The 15,788-nt window shown below is 35.8% G+C and overlaps 1 protein-coding gene across 3 annotated transcripts in view; it reads left to right on the forward strand.

Annotated features, from left to right (window-relative positions):
• ZNF385D (zinc finger protein 385D) overlaps window positions 1-15,788 on the forward strand; it is a 727,952-nt gene that overhangs the window by 505,862 nt on the left and 206,302 nt on the right. The window lies entirely within an intron of this gene.

A 15,788-nucleotide genomic window follows, 5' to 3' on the forward strand; every position in this document is an offset into this window, starting at 1 on the left:
ATTTAAATTGGCCAACCGATTGGTTCAACATGCTCTAGGTGCCCCACTTTAATTTTATAACCCTTTTCTCATTTTCATCCATGTTCTCAACGCCTGGCAAATCAATCAGTAATCAATCAAATAATAAATGAAATCTCTGCTTTCTCTTTCTTTCCTTTCATCAGTCAAGTTCCGTCTTTAGTCATTATTTTCTGATTTGTGGCATGAAAATATACATGATTGTTTCTGTTTGGTTGTTTTGCTTCAACTTTTTTGGTATTTATTTTATTATTCTTTGTCTAAATTCTTCCAGAAACCGTGTGTGTGTGTGTGTGTGTGTGTGTGTTACAAATATATGCAGAGCTGTCATTCTGTCCCTTTTGGTTTCCCACTTTATCTGTGATGTACGTTTGTGCTCTCGGTATTATGGATTTCTTTGAGGTACAGCCAGCTTTCCTAAGCTTGCCCCTTGAGGTACATCCTGTCATTTCCTTTAGCAGATTAAAGCCTGCTTATTTGAAATATCTCATTACTAAAATAATCACTTTTAATTTACCAATTGTACAGCCTTTACCTTTCCAGAAACATAATGAATAACATAATTTGCTCCATGCCAATCACATTTGCATCCCATGTGCAAAAAATGTAGGTTTTTAATCATAGAATATATTCAGATAAGCTTTCTTAACATATGACTTAAATAAAAATATCATGTTTCTTAAGAAAATTTACTTAACCACACATTTGTTATCAGGGAAGGATATCAGCTATGTTGTAAAAGTATAATACTCTGAAATGTGATAAGAGAGTCTGAGTTCTTTGTAAACAGTTCTACTCTGCACATATCTATAACTAGAATTTATCAATCAATTGAGACCCAACCCAAATGCGCCAAACGAAATTGTAGCCAAGGACAATTCAAAATGGGATACAAAATTAAAAACAAAATTATAAAATATCCCAAATGTCTCCCTGGCTTTGTGACAGTGGCCATTGAAGAAAGACTGTGTATACAGCAGTCTGGGCGTGGGGGTAGGGGGTGGGAGGGGGTGTGGAGAAGAAATATAAGATAATGAGCTTGTGTATAAGGGTAGAGAAGAAAGAATATTTCTGTGTAGAACTGTGGAGCAGTCAGGATTTGGCTAGGAGTATTTGAAAAACAGAGTCAACTAAAATTTTGGCTAGACTAATTGAATTCTCTAGCTACAGGCAAGACTGCCAACAACAACAACAAAATTATTATCAAGATTTCCCCAGTGCTAATATGTCATCTAAAACTTTACCTGGGACAGTTGGTGAAAATGTAGCAAATAGACAAGTAAGCCACTCATAAACTTAAGGGGTTGTGATTCTAGTCCATGTGTCAGTCCTACCTGATACTGTTAATTAAACATCACATATGACTGCTTGCTAAAGAAGTGGATTTCAAACTATTTGAAAATAATGAGGAAAGACCAAATTAAGACCAACCAATATCCAGTTAGAAGCTAGCTTGCTTTTGTTAATATATGCTAATATTAACAAATTGCTGTTGTTTTACTTGATGTTTCAGGAAAGGATTCCATTTTATTAAATGAGAAAACTGTTACTCCAAAGGGACGGCTGAGGAGAATAGCAGTGGGGAAAAAACGTTGTGCTTATTTCCTGCTATTGCTTTTGTTTTGTCCTTCTTTAAAGGGTTTAAAATCGTATTCACTGTTATTGAAACTTAACCTAGTACAGTCAAAAGAGTGGACAACCAATAAATATTTGACATATGTTTGTGAGAAAGAATGAATGAACCAAGAAATAAATCTGAGAGGAAAGATAAGTGAGAGACAGTAAGCAAGATGACAGAGCAGGTAAGTATTTGAGAACAAAGCAAAAAAAGGATGAATGTGAATTAGTGTGTGTCCATTTTTCAACTAACCAAAAACAATGTTAGTAAAGGTTTCCATCCCAGCTTGCTAGACAGCTATCATATGTTGAATATCCCCTGTGTAGTAGATACTAAGCTAGTCTCTATCCCATATAATACTTTGTTATGTTTTCGACTGATTATTTTTCAATTTAAATGATTGAAATATTTCTGTAGGTTACAATGAGATCTTTTTAATAGGTATTTCCATATATGATATATTTCAGGGCATTTTCCATTGTTGTTTATAGGAGGCTGTTTCAGTAAAATTCCTGTCTAGTTCAAGTGAATCATCTGCACATCTGATTTGGGTATGATCATTTCCCCAGATAATTATTTTTCCCAACTCCCCGTCATCTCTCTCTCTCCATTACTTTCTTCCTTCTTTACTGCCTTTTTATTTTTCTCTCTCTTTTTAATACTGTTTCCTATGCTGACTACCACAGTGCTCATACAATGGAAACAGACATCAATGAATATTTCATATTCTTGGCAGGAATCAACCAAATAGCATTCATGAAATTAAATACAGTTTGCCATTTCCACTTATTCCCTTTAGATAAGCGTTCAAATAATCACTGTGCATTCACTTGTTCATTTATGTATTCATTCATTTACTCAAGAACACTTGAATGCCTACAATTTTCAAAGCACTTTTTTAGGCATTATGGAAAAAAAATCAGGTTATACAGACATAGTTTCCTTAAAAACTTTTAAGTCACACCCGAATGACTGTACTTCTAAACAGAAAGTAAGACTCATAAGAGACATAATGATTAATGATTAAAACAATAGTAACTTTAATGAAATCAAGTGTAATAAAATATATATTAATTTCCTATTGTTTCAATAAAATAATAATTAATAAAAACTGCAGTAAGAATAGTTACTACAGTTTGGTATTTATTCTGTTAAATATTTCTCCATGTACTTTTTCCAGAAATCCTGTGATTTCAGTTGTATTTCCCTTAACTTACAGAAAAAGACAGTAAGTAGCTGTTTAGTTCCTTAAGACATGAAAACGTTAGAATTTAGATTCGGGTTTCTGATGAAAAAGTCTGTTCTCATAACCACTTAAAATATTCTGTGGAAGTTTGCAAAAGAGAAAATTGATTATGATGTTAAATGGACAGGGGGAAACCAGGACAGGGGGAAGTTAAAGCTTGAAGGACAGGGAGGAGTTAAAGAAATGACACAAATTAAAAAAAAAAAAAAAAAAAAAGAAGAAAAAAGTATTTTCCTTATCTTAGTGATATGAGGAGGCCACTAAATAGTATGAATAGGCAAGAAAAGGTCATAATGACATTGATAACATGGGAGACAGATAGTTAGCTCTTGGAAGGCATAATGACTTTGGAAAATGATATGCAGGACAGATCTGAATCATTCAGGAAAATGTGGGGCCAATTTCAGAAGAGACATTTCTTACAGAATTTCTCTTCTCTCAGCAGACATTTCTGCTCAAAGCAATTTGACTCATTCGGTTTTGTTCTTCCTTTGGGATTAATGTACTTCAAAAGCACAAAATAATCTTTACAATTTAAGGCAAACGGGCCCATGAATTTGAAAAGACTAACTCCAATTTTCTGGTCCTGTGATCAGATAGCCTTCTCAAGTTTCTTTTTAGGGCCGGTAGCTATGTTGTTTTCCATAGAATTTGGGAGGTTTCCATTGATCAGGTCAATCCACAGGCTTCTGCTATCTTAAGATAGATCAATAAGGAAGAATAACAGTGAGAAGCTGGATAGTCTGAAGACATTTAATTGCATCTGAGTCATGAGGGGATCTCAGAAAATATGTTTAGTATGTCAACACTCACTATTGCAGAAAACCGAGGAATGGAAGAGTCTTCTTCTTACAGAGGAGCAAATGCAAATCTCCAGTTATCCTAATAACTTGGGCAGGCTTTGGCAGAAAAGTCAAATGCTCTTCTCTGTCCTCTCATCATATTCTAACCATAAGCTTGCTGAACACTTTGCCAGATGGCTTAGTATTAGAAAACCATGAAGATTGTTTCACTATCCATCGTCCAATGGTTACCAAGGTTTTCTGTAGATCTTGTAACCTGACTGATGAACATAAAAGTAAAGTTTAGGATGCCCTAATGTTACCATGTTTAGATCATTTTGAGCATTTATGTTGGGGACAGCAAACTGATCAACTGAATTAGATTCTGGTATGTTGTATTAGAAGGATTCTGAGGCCAACTAGAAATAGGATTGATTGGTAACAGATGCCCTGAGCACTAGAAAGGAAAGCAATATTATGGATTTCTATCCTTGGCTTATGGGGGCAATGGATAAAATATGATTTTTTATAAAGAGCAGGAGTATTGAAGTCAGTGAACCTATGTTTGTATCTGTAATTTGAATTAGCTACTACCAAGTACTTATCCTCATAAACCCTCTTTCCACTACTAAAAAAACTAAATCTGTGAGCATGAACAGAATTGTTGTGAAAATTAAAATCATGCATGTATTTACTATATAATTGAGTTTATGATTATTTTAGTAGTTATCATTATTTTTTAAAATCGGCACTGCTTTAAATAATTCTGATTATATGGTCCACCACATGCCAGCACAGTACAATTTTATTACTAGAATATTTCACTCTCATTTCAAAGTAACATTTTCTCTTAGAAATTTATTTAGGCCTGTGCTACTCTGGACACCCTAATTCTAAGGAATAATAAGAGGACATGCTTTTCGTAAACATGCATTCAAAGAAAAATCAGAGACAATTTTTGTGGTGTTCCTACATGCGTCAATTAATTCTGGCTCAGCCTGAGTTGAGCAAAATCGATGGAAATTATTAACACAAGGCAAGATGTGTATGTGTGTCATGACATGTCAAAAACTGTATATTTTAGGTTGTAATCACAGAAAGGTGAGAACTTGATCATGGCAACAAGGAAACCTGTGTTCTTGTATTACCTTGGCCTCTGATCTTGGACTTCTGGTCCATACCTGGTCCATTCTCTGAGCTCAGGGTCTCTCCGGATTTAACCTTTAATGCTCATCGTCTCTACTAGTATGGCTGTCAGGAATGGCAACTCCCACTGGTTATCTGCTTCCCGTTCATTTCAGATTAGTTTTAATCCTGTATTTAACTGCACTGTTTTGTGAAGTCTTTTTTATTTTATCACAATATAGATAGATGTCCCTTTTCATTGTGTTGCATCTTGATGATGGCTTCATAACCTTGGAGTGATAACTTTCTCCTCACTGAGGCTATAAGCGATTTCTGTTGTGTTTGTTTTTTGGTTGGTTGGTTGGTTGGTTGGTTTTCTGGATTTGTATCATGTATCTACTACCTCCTGGCTATTTGAATGTGAAAACTTAGGTCCTTTCCTCAGAGGCAATTTCTGCTCCCATCAATTCTTCTTTCAGATTGGTAGGAATCACAACGTGTTAGGTATTTGAAAGGGAGAAAGATATACTATAATCAAAGAATATAGGCTTTGGAATCAGACATCTCTGGTTTCTAATTCTTGTTGGCTCTACCCTTTAACAAGGTGGTTTATCTTCAGTAAAATTGATTTCACTAAGCCTCCATTTCTTAACCTGTGAAATGAGAACAAAGATATCTTTATTTTTTATATAAATGATCTATGTAAAGCCATCTAACACAGAGCCTAGAATAGAGTCAGTGCTTAAAATGACAGGACTTCTTATAAAAAATAAAATATGGCTATGTGTATCTCCTTGGGTGCAATCACTTACAAGCATTTTATTTCTCTTCCATTTAAAGCCAGTTATATTGAGGATACCACAATTACTACAATTCCATTAGTAATTGATTTTACATCTTTTCCAAGGACCAAATGTTTCAGAATTAAAAGAACATACAAAGTTAGGTTTGTTTTAAGCAAAACCTGCCAGGAGAAACAATCACATTGAGGCTGAGACTAAACAGAACACATGTCTGCTCCACAGGGAATGTTCTTGAGGAAATTGAAATCACAATTTCTTTTTGCTATTATGGTTTGTAAGAACGTTCACCAAAGCAGTGGAAACCAGGACTCACAGTTCCTAAACTTTGGAAGCTAATAGATGCCACAAATGGGATATGCTAAATATAGTCCCCTTAAGATAGCAACAATGTGATCTTCATTGTTCTTAATACATTTAATTTCATAATAGTGATAGTACGTAGTCTCTTCTTCCATGGTTCTAAATGTCACCCAATGCTAACTCCAGTGTCATTTCCTAGGAATTCTGTGCCATGCCTATTGTGATAGAAAATTCAGTTGAAATGTGAAAACAAAATTATAGTGAAACATTGAATGAAAACATTCACAATCAAGCAAATGATCTAGAAGGTAGTACCATTAATTTCAATAAAATTAGTTACGTTACATATAAATTTAGTTTCTACTTTGCTCTCCTGGACTATGTAAACAAAGTGAAAGGGAGAACTGAACCAAAATTTGGTTAATTCAAATAGAATAAAAATCTGATACTTGTGGATGAACACAGATGTGTTAGTCTATTTGGCTGCTATAGCACAGTATCATAGACTGGGTGGCTTATAATCAATAAGCATTCATTTCTCACAGGTTTAGAAACCTGGAAGTCCAAGATCAAAATGCCAACACATCTGGTGTCTATTGAGACCCCACTTCCTGGTTCATAGATGGCCACCTCACATGATGGAAAGGGCGAGGGACCTCTTTGGCGACTCTTGAATAAGGGCATTATTGATCCCATTCTTTTTTTTTTTTTTTTTTTTAAGGAGGGTGCAGCTCACGGTGGCCCATGTGGGGATTAAACCAGCAACCTTGGTGTTATTACCACCCACTCTAACCGAGCTAATTGGCCACCACCTATTGATTCTATTCTTGAGGATTCTACCCTCAGGACCTAATCAACTCCCTAAGGCCTCACCTCCAAATATTATCACATTGGGGATTAGGTTTCACCATAGTAATTTTGGAGGGACACAAATATTTAATCTATAGTATTATGGTATCTGGTAGACACAATATGTGCATAATCTACTGTATACTGTATTATATGCTTCAGAGCAGGCAAAAAAACAGGTGAAATTGCTTCTTGATTAGTCTAGTGCCTTTCAAATGAGTATCTCTTAGTATATGTTGATTTGATTTGCTTTGACAAAGTTTAATTGAAGCTTTATGTTTGTAGAAATATTTTTCTCTACCACCTGTTACTGAAAAAAATGCCAATCTCTGAATAAAATGTAGATAGAAGAGCTTAGACGATGGAAGCAGAATATTTGGTGTTGAATCCTGGCTTTACAGCTTAATAACTGTTTGACCTGCAGCAATTGTCTTAGCTTCACTATTGCTCCATTTTATTATTCATAAGGCAATGAAAGGACAAAGGAGACATACTACAGAGTACCCAGCACAGCACCCTGTGTGCAGGAGCTGAAATGCTATTGCTTTTATGCCTATGGAGGAAAAGGGAGTGCTTACAAGATAGATTAAATTTATACCTGAAAATAAAATCCATGTTTAAGAAACTTATGCAGAGAAAAAAAAAGTGTTACAAAAATTATAAAAGATTAGTGTGTCTTATATTTGGACCATTTATTTTTCCAAGAAGAAAAATCAACATTGGAAGCTCAGTTGAATTAAAAATATATGGTAAAATGTTCCTCACCTTTTAGCAGTGCACTCCAATAAACTCTGATTGATTAGTCCCTGTGTCTTTTGTAGTTCTTCAAGGAAGTTGCTGGGTTTTAAGTGGACAAATGGTTAATTTGGACACAATGGAAGACAGGGTACAATCTCTCAGAAGGCTGCAATTCACTTTAATTCTGTCATTTACTACACTGCTTTTCCTTCCCAGTCAAATTTTTCAAAATAATTTTGTCCACTAGTTTCCCTTCTGAATCCCTTGTCCACTCCTGATCCTTCTCAAAAGTGGCTTCCCTTTGATGTTACCAACTTAAATATCAGTTAGATGACTCTTAAAGCTCACCAAAAATCTTTAGGACTTTAAATCTAAGCGGGGTTGCCATCTTACTTGATCTCTCTGCATTTGACAGTGTTGAACACTGCCTTCCTTTTCTAAACAGTCTCTCCCTTTGCCTCTGGGTGATCACATTCTCCATCCTCTTGCTTGCTCTTTTGCCAGTGTTTCTCAGTGTTCTTCACTGGACTAAAGATCCTTAAGGCTTAGGCTCTGGTCTCTTTATTCTACACTTTGCCAAGGAAATCGTTTTTGTCCACGATTTCAGTGCTGAACTGATGACTCTCCAGTGTTTCCTCGGAATGAAGTCTGCCCAGAACTATCTTCCAAGCACTAGTCTCACTTATCCAACGGCAACATTTCTGCTTATACCTCAAGCTCACATCAAAAACTTAGCTTGTCTTCTCTCAGACCAGTTGTTCCCTCAGGTGTTCTCTATCTCAAGTGATAGCATCACCATCTATTCGCTTGGTGCAAAAGTAATTGTGGTTTAAAAGGTTAAAAATAATTTTGAAAACCACAGTTGCCTTTGCACCAACCTAATATACATAATAAGGATGCTTTAGTGAGATATAAATGTAGGTTTTCCCTAATTTGTGTGATTCTTACTTAACTCACCTTGATGGTACTGGGAAAACCACACTAAACCAGGAACTGTTTAAACTCAGGCACTGTTTCATTAATACCTTAGATCACATTTTGGGCCTACACAGATTGGCAAGTGCTTAGAGATGAAGCAGAGAATCTAACAGTTACATCATGTGGAAAAAACATGGGAAAAGAAGATATTTATCAGGCTACGGAGGAACCACATATCCAGCTCTACTGGCATAAAGGAGATATAAGCACATCCCAATTGAAAGGAATAGATCATGGACAAACAAGACCATGTAACAAGACTTTTTGTTTTTCTCTCTCTTTCCTTAAAGAATGAGATGAATGAAGCCTAGATATTGTGGAAAAATTACTCTGAGAGACAGCCATAGGTAGGCAGGCTTAACTACCCACCTTAGCCAGCTTTAAACAGTTATTATTGAGACTGGATTGTGACACAGTTTGGGAAAATAAAAGCTTTGCGATAGCACTGACAGGAATTATCAGGTAGTAATAAATATCCTTTTACCCCATACTCGCCTCTTTTGGCATCTTTTATTGGAATATGTGGTACCATTTTTATCCAAAACGCTCATTATTCTCATTATGCATTAGCATTGATTTCAACATTAACAATTTTTTTAAAATTAGGTTGCCTTTTGAGTATTATCATCATGGATCACATGAAGATTCATAAATTGGCCATTGTCGTCTCTAAGAATGGAGGACTAATCCTTTTTGGCATGCTCCCAACAGTGTCTACCTTATGCCAGTGACCCTGTTCGGCTCTGGGAAAACTCTCCTCTTCAATCCCGAAAGGAGAACGGCCCAAGAAAGCCAGACTTCCTCTCCTATCTGCCGTGCATTCTGAAACAGACTGTATCAGGCACCTTATCTGTAAATGACTCTTCACTAGAGAATGTCGGTTTTGCACTGGAGCTGTAATATCCAATAGACGCAATAATGGGAATGTTTTTTAACTGCAGTATGCAACCTGGTAGCCTCTAGCCACATTGCTATTGAGCATTTGAAGTGTGGCTAGTATGACTGTGAAACTGAATTTTTCATTTTACTTAATTTTAATTTAAATAGCCACATATGGCTAATGACTCCCATATTGCACAGCTCAGCACTTGAGCACCTTTTTTATTAGTTATAATTGATTTTGTGAAATTACATCCTGGGAAATTCCTCTAGAGGAAAAATGTTATATTTTTACATGCACTGGTACTGACTTGAGAGCAGGTTTCTGAGCAAAATCTTTTGATTTCCTGTGAGGAGGTATTTATCCTGATTTACACACTATTTGGCAAAGGGGCAGAAGGACAGAGGACTATTTAGAGGTAAGCAACTAAAACTCCTAAGTCAGACATTTAATGGAACCTTCTCCTGTGTTTCCCAGGTGCCAGAAATTGTCATGACCGTTGGTTAAATAAGTGAGAGATTCTACTTTTCTTGACTCAGGATATTGGCAACTAGATAATAGCAGTGTTTTAATTTTGGTCATGGAGTTCAATGGCAATGACAGAGAAAATAATATTAGTCAGTCCTACTTTCTTAGCTTCCTTCCAAAATGAATTTTGAGGTGACTTACTAGAATATTTAAATACAACTTTAAATGAGTAAATTAAGAATTTGGACAAGGGAAAATGTGGATCACTCACATTTGTTTTCTTTCATGGGTAAAGATCAAGTCACTGCCCCGTTGATTTGGGCAAATGGTTTTGAATCAGTGTTTCCGGAATGGCGCTCAAGTTGCCCTGACTCATACTACCATTCTCACCTCATTCCTCTCTGTGGTCAAGAGCAGGATGTGTGAACAAGCAGTCACCATCCTGCGTGGTTTAATGCTACAAATGGCCCCTGTTGATCAGACCTTGCTTTAACATTTCAATTGACCTGCCAAGGGCAAGTCACTTTAGGCTGATGAGTACTTTCATCCTTAGGTAGAAAGTTCCAGATCACCTTTCAAAAAAAAACGAGTAGGTGAATCAACACTCCAAAACAGAAGGGAGACATAAAAACAAAAGAGAACAATTGTGAGCATCTCACACTAAATTCAAATTTTATCTCAAAATAAGTTTCTAGTTTTATCATATAGTTGGGAAACAACATTTAAACAAAGATAGGGACTGAAAAGGAACTTGTATCACTGAGGTTTAAGAAAACATGGTAAACATATTTTTTTCTGAACCAAGGTGTAAAAAATGACGAACTACCCATTGTAATCCCCAGCCAACAACCTTGAGTATTTGAGAGGCAGAAACACAAAGGAATACAACAAACACATAATTGATTTTTCTGAGTTAACAAGTAGATGTTAAAGAATGTAAACTCAAGGGATTTTGAAACATGTCGAATATGATACATGTGTCTTTCTGGATTCTTTCTCAAATATAGGGCAGTGCCAGCATGTTCCCACGGTAGATAAATATTGGTGATAAATACTGAATATTCCTTTATCGTCTCCTTTATAAGGATTGTGTTCACTCTTTTTTTGAGTAGTATTAAAAGCTTCTTACAAGATTTCTGGTTTTAATGCATTACATTCTGGGTACAAGGGAACTGGCTTGCCTAATATAACAAAACTGACTTCGTAAATTGTTCTTTTTTGTTCTTCTATATTAGTTTGTTCTTGTTTTCATTAAGACGCTGTTTGCATCTGTGCATTGATCATGGTTAAGGCTGCTTAGGTTCACATCAATGCCATTACCTATGTGATTTTAGGTAACATACTTTGTTTCCAAGAGCCTTGATTTTTGAGTTTGTAAATTGGGTATTTCAACCTGGCAGAGTTATTGTGCATTATAAGGGAATTAAGGGAATAGCAGTACTAGTCCATGCCAATTACTCAATAGATTTATAAAATTTAGCTGTATTCTCTATCATCACTCCTACCCACTCTGGCTGGCCAGTTCCACTAACTATAACACTCTATGGCTAGGGTTTTCAGTCAAATCAAGTTTTGCCTTCATGCCTCAAATTCATCATTTCTTTTCTGCTTTCATATTTGTATTATCAGATCTAATTTTTTAATTCCCACTTTCACATATACCCCAGAATTTCTGGTGTTCCCCTCCCTCCCACAATGGACATGGTGAATTCTAACTGAAATAGTTAGAAGTCAAGTGAGTAGTGTTCCCTGTGTACCAAATTCATTGCTTTGCAAGTAACTACTTAGGACTTGATGTTATATGAATGCTCAGGTATGAATATTCTGAGTAGTTTAGTAACAGCTCACTATTGATATCTATCTATCTATCTATCTATCATCTATATCTGTATATCTATATCTATATCTATGTGTGTGTATATATATGTATACATATATATATACATATATATATATACATTATATATATACATATATATATATATGACTCACGGTTCTGAAGCATACACTGGCATGAATATTTAACAGCAGCAACCCCTGATCAATTTGAACTTAGGTTTTGTCCTTTAGGAAGATGAAAGATTAAGTAGTAAGTTAAGCTGCCTGACAGGAAGCCTGTGGATGTGTGACTGATGAACTCTGAATGGATTAAGTGCAGAAGTTCAAGGTTAAAAGTGTTGTATTATGGAGAGAACATTATGCCACTCTGGAGGAATATTTCAAAATATTTACAAAGTAACCTCTTATGGTAAAGAATCTCCTTCTGCAGGGTTCAAAAAAAAAAAGTGAAGAATACGAAGTTACTTTAAAATGATCTTGATTGACTTTTCAGAGAGTCAGATTTATGTCTGGACTCACCCGAACAGCCCCTTTCAAATTTATTAGGTTCATTAAAAAAATACTTAGTGAGCATCAATTGCCCAGGTACTGTGCTATGCAGTTTATATACATTATCTCTACTATGAAAAGCTTTCACTGACAACCACTGGTGTAGAATTCCTATTTATCTGCATAAATTGTTAAAACAAAGGCTTCCACATTTACATTTTAATTTGAGATCAAAAATCCAAACTTTTGAAATGAATGTCTCTTTCTCAGATAGTCTCTGTTTTTAAATACTCTGTTAACAAAGAGATTACTCCAGTATATTTTTCAAAATCACAAATTTATACTTTGTGAATACCCAGCTATCTTGTGAATAGAGCAAAGTGATGTTTAATACCTTTGCGCTACAGTTCAATCTAAATTTCAAATATAAACTAACAGAAACAAACATCAAAGAAGGGATAGTTTTGTGAGTTTTAATGATCCCTTTATCCTATTTGTCTTATTTACTTTCATTATTTAACATCTTACTCATTGTTCAATAATTATTTGATATTCAGTGAATGTTTTGGTTGAATTTAATGACATATAAGAAATATGAGATAGAGAGATAGTAATTGCTCTGAAATCAGAATAATTTGATACAATTTAACTTGTAAAACTGCATAAGGTAAAATTGCATAGGCTATGAAATATGTGCTACTAGATATAAGCAGAGTTTCATACACAAAGGGCATGGATTTATTATCTTTTGCAGTTCCAACCCGTGGAGATTTCAAAATGCTTTCCTCAGATTAAGAATATCATTATTTCTAGAAGTGTGACATTCCAATGTATGAAGCAACACTGTTCGTAAACAATAACAACAAAAGAACTCTTTTAACCTACAGAAATGTCTATGAATTTACTATGTATTTTGATGTTTATTACTGTCAAGATAAGGAAACTAGTAATAAGGAAACTGGTAATAAACATATATTCATATCCTAAATGCAATAGTTACTATTCAAAAAATGATGGAATGAAATAGCTATTTTCTCAAGGAGTATATTTTAATCTGCTTTAGAGGTGAAATGCTATATTTGCTGGTTTTGATTTTGTACTATTTGTAGATAATATTCTGAGCGTGTACAGATCGGAACAAGTAAAATATTTCAGGACTGATCTAAATTTTAAAGAAGTGTTAGTCACAGCTAATTTTTAAGAGGTAACTTCAATTTTCTGCCTATATATTTAAAGCAACTGATCATTTCACTTAGACTTAGGAATTGTTACACCTTGGTGTCACAGGTCATGTTCTTCTGGAAATGGACTCAGGCTTTACTGGGAATGCTTTTGGGAACATCTCCTGTAAAGAGTGAGGGATGCAGGATTAGGCAGAGAGAGAAGTTGAATTGTGATGCAATTACAACATCGTCCTCAATCTATTCTAGATACTCAAGAGGAGCTAAACACTGTTTTAAATCTAAATAGAGCAGAGCTTCTGAGTTGTTCTGCCTTGAGACAAGGGGGGGGGGGAAGCCATTAAACCTCTGCGTTAATAAGTCATTGCGAACTACTAACCCCACCGCTTGGGAGAGACTTTGACCATGGGTGAGGCAGCTTCCTTTGGCCCAAGACAATTTGTGAAGAGCATCTCAGGTAAGTCATCAGCTACCAGCTATCCCGGCAGCCAAGAGAATGAGTGCTTCAGCCCTGACGGGGGCTCCGGGAAGAACAGCACAGCATCCACTATACCTATACTTGTGTAGCAAGTGGCCAAAGAATAGTCACGTGAACCAATGATCTAGGTTTCTCTCTTCAAACAGGTAGGAAGAGAGGAACCCAAATAGTTTCTCCAGCCTCCCAAAGATTTATGATCTTCCCTGATGTTTTTTTATCCCCAGGTAGGAAACCCCGGTCGCAAAATTGAGAAAGGGTCTTGAACTGTATGTGTAAGTGTAAATGAAATACAGGTCCTAGCAGAAGAGTGAAGGTGGGAATAAAGTTTACGTAGCAATCAAATCAACATATAGTTCTCCTTTGTGCCAAGCATTGTGCTGGATGAAAAAAATAAGCTTGAGCTATCTCTTAATCTCTGGATATCTTGAACTAGATGAGGATTTATAAATGAAATAATTACAAAGCATGTTCCTGCTAAATTGCATTCTTGTAATTATAAGAATTGAATATTTCTTTGGAAGAAACATAAACAGCTCAAGAGTTTGCCAACTTATTTTTCTCCCCATGATGTTATGTTAGCCCTTTCCTAATTTCTGAGATTTTTGAGATCAATGTGATGAGTACCTTTTATAGATCATGACATGTGACACAGATAAAAATAATTTTAAATTATTTATTAAAGCTCACTATTATCTGTGGACATATTAAGCCACACCCCTGATTTCAACCAATACTTATTTTTACATCTGAGTTTTCTAAAGGGGCAAAATTTTGGTTCTTGAACTTTTCATCAAAACAGAAATGTTTAGCAATACTAAACTCATGGCAGATCTTTTACCAAAGTTTTATGGATATCCTCTCTAACAAAGTTTACACACCCACATTCAACATACTACCAGGTAGACAATAAAAGAAGTTTACGGTGTGTTCTGGTGAATGTAGACTTGTTATATTTTGCTTTTATCTCTGCTTTAATATCTGCCCTCTGTTTGCTGACTTGTACTACTTTTTATTTTAATTGTTTTGCTGATTCAAACTTGCTATTGTTGGCCTTGCTATTGTTCAGAAATATTTGAAGAGGGAAGTAAAAACAGTGGGAAAAATACTGTTTTTGTTAATTTGACTCCAGCTGATTTTATACCTGCAAGTAGGAGAGCTAATGGTTTTGTGGTATGGTTAATTAAATCCTGTGCTGATGGCTTCTGTTGTAGGTATTAAGTCACCCACCTTGTTAGCAGATCCTCTGGTCTAATAGGGATGGATTTACCATTGGGGAATCATTTTTAAAATTTTACCTTGTGTGCTGGTAACTTAGGGCAGGATGATGATGGTCTGTGTGCTTTTAGCCAGAGAGATGCTTGTGAGATTTGTAAAGGTAATTCATAAAGGGGGCGGGGAGAGTGGTGGTGGTCCCACATAGCTTTGTTTTTAAAACAAGATGATAGGCAAGTAAGTGACACAGACATGAACCTCTCTTCTCTTTGCTGTCTCTTAGAATTCTTTTCTGTGAGGGGGAAAAAAAAACAAAAAACACTGCATTTTATTTTCCTAATGCTTCTTGGATTCTCACCAGCAGGTTTTTACAGTCTGTTGCTTGCCTCTCAGATTAGAAAAATGCTTGCATATTTTAAGAATTTCGTAGGATTCAGACAGCCTTTAATTAACAGAAAATTGATGTTTTGGAATGTTACAAAACGATGGGGGATGGAATGCCGAGGTGGGCTTCCAGCCTTCCAGCCTGCGAGTTCAGTGGAGTTCATTTGTGATGGGGGCAAAAGTATGTGTTCCTTTGGGGTACGCAAAGGGGGTGACCTTGTTGGCATGATATTCGCACTACCTGCTCATGGGTGACTTTCTGAAGTCCACCTACTCATGATGGGAAAGGAGGCAGGTAGACCTTGAATGCTCAGAGCCACAGGGCTGCTGCACAGCTCAGGAATTGCTCTCACTTGGAGCTGGGTCCTCTGGTTTTAATCCTCCATTTGCCAGGGCAGTA

Source organism: Rhinolophus ferrumequinum, chromosome 17 (genome assembly GCF_004115265.2).
Source record: "Rhinolophus ferrumequinum isolate MPI-CBG mRhiFer1 chromosome 17, mRhiFer1_v1.p, whole genome shotgun sequence".
Classification (NCBI taxonomy): Eukaryota; Metazoa; Chordata; class Mammalia; order Chiroptera; family Rhinolophidae; genus Rhinolophus; species Rhinolophus ferrumequinum.